The sequence below is a fragment of the Penaeus monodon genome, chromosome 18 (genome assembly GCF_015228065.2).
Source record: "Penaeus monodon isolate SGIC_2016 chromosome 18, NSTDA_Pmon_1, whole genome shotgun sequence".
Classification (NCBI taxonomy): domain Eukaryota; kingdom Metazoa; phylum Arthropoda; class Malacostraca; order Decapoda; family Penaeidae; genus Penaeus; species Penaeus monodon.
This window is the reverse complement of record NC_051403.1, coordinates 8372266-8374765: the sequence shown is the minus strand read 5'-3', so window position 1 is coordinate 8374765 and position 2500 is coordinate 8372266.

The window sequence follows — 2500 nt, the reverse complement described above, 5'->3', positions numbered from 1 at the left end:
ATCAATATTATTATTATCATTACTATTATCCTCATAACTATATTATTATTATTATTATTATTAACATTATTATTATTATTATTATTATTATTGTTATTATAAAGATAATAAAAATAATGATAATAATGATGACAATAATAATAAATATGATAATAATAGTAATGATGATGATAATAATAATGATGATGATGATAATAATAATTTGATAATAATAATAATAATAATAATAATAATAATAATAATAATTATAACGATGATAATAATAATAAAGATAATAATAATAATAACGATAATAATAATAATAATAATAATAATAAAAATAATAATAACCATTATTATTATTATTATTATAATTATTATTATTATCCTTATTATTATTATTATTTTCATTATTATTATTATTATTGTTATCATTATTATCATTATCATTATTATCACTATTATTATTATTATTATTATTGTCATTATCATCATTATTATTATTATTATCATTATTACTGTTACTATTATTATTATAATAATAATATTAATTATTATTTTTATTACTATTATCCTCCCCTCCCCCACTTCCTCTTTCTCTTTCCTTTCCCCTCTCATCTCTTTTCCAACGCCTCCTTTCCTTCCCCTTTATCTCTTCCCCCTCCCGCACTTCCTTCTCCTCCTCCCCTCCCCCTCTTTTCACCCTCTTTACCCACTGCTCCTCCCCCCTGAAGTTTAACTCATCAACATATTTTACTCTGAAAAGGACGACGCAATTATACTTATGCCCCATTAATGAGGAGAGTGAGGTACTAAAGGTTCATAGTATCCTGTAACTGGTTTCAAGCGATGGGAAAAGCGTGTGGGATAGTTGGAAACTAGAAGGAGGGGAAGGGGAAGGGAGATAATTATTTGGATGATTATTAACTCGTTGGCGATAAAGATGATATTACTGCTGTGGCTTCAGGTTAAAAAGGAGCATGGTGCTAACAATGCTGTGGTTTCAGGTTAAAAACTGTTTAAACATGATTGCAATCAAGGTTTTCTGAGACGTAATCTCCACGATACATCAAGAGATGATGTAAAAAGTATGTCATGATGAAAAACAATAACAATGATGTTGATAATTTTCTTGATAACATTCATAAAATTAACATCACACAAGTGGTGGCAGGACTAATCATCATCAATGATGTCATTAACAATGATAATGATAGTTTTCATAACAGTAATATTGATAGTAAACTTTGATGATAAACAGTACAAGTAATAAAAGTAGATATGATTATAATAATCACAATGCCAGATTATTTTATTATAAGCATTTCAGTCATTATCGTATTATCATTATTATTATCATTATTATTATTATTATTATATCCTTTTTGTTATTTTTTCGTTGTTGTTATTATACTTCTATCTACTATTGTACTATCATTATCTTAATTTTTATCATTGTTGTCGTTATTATTATCGTTATTATTATCATTATTATTATTACTATTATTATTATTATCACTGTTAGCTTTATCATTAATGTTATTATGATTATTACGATCCATTATTATTATAAATAATATTTTCATTATTTGTTTATTATTGTCATTATTATAATCATTTCTATTACTATTACAACTATGATGATTGTAATTATTATTGTTATTGTTATTGTTACTGTTATTATTATTATTATCATTATTATTGTGAAGATTGTTATAATTACTACTATTATGATTCTTTTTATTAATATCATTATTATAAATATTTTTATTTTTATCATTATTATAATTATTATCATTAGCATTTCTTGTTATAATATTAATTATCAGTAATTATTATTATCATCATTATTATTTTTGCTGTAGTTTTTGTCATGATTTTTGCTGTTATCATATACAATATTATAAGTATTATTGACATCGTTATCATTATTACTATTTTATCACTATTATTATTTTAATCATTATCATTATTATTACATTAGCGAAAAGGCGATCGGCGCATTCATGTCCTTTCCTGCTCGTTGTTTTATTTGTATTATTTCTATTGATATCATTGGTATAATTACTGTAATCATCTTTTCATTGTGATTTGCATTATCTGATTGTTAACATTATTATTATAACCATCATTATTATTATTACTGTTATTGTTACTATTATTTCAATCTAATCAATATTACTATCATTGTTATTATTATTTTTATTATTACTATTATTATTTTTGCTGTTGCTGTTATTACTGCATTACTGTTATTGTTGTTATTGTTATTATTACTATTGTTGCTTTTGTTGTTGTTATCATATTGTTATTATCTGCATTGTTACTGCAATAATAATGATCATAATAATAATAATGGTAATAATAATAATGATCATAATAATAATAATTATAATAATAATAATAATAATAATAATAATGATAATAATAATGATTATAAGAATAATAAAAATAAATATAAAAATTATAGCAATAATAATGATGATAACAACAACAACAACAAAGCAACAATAATAAAAAA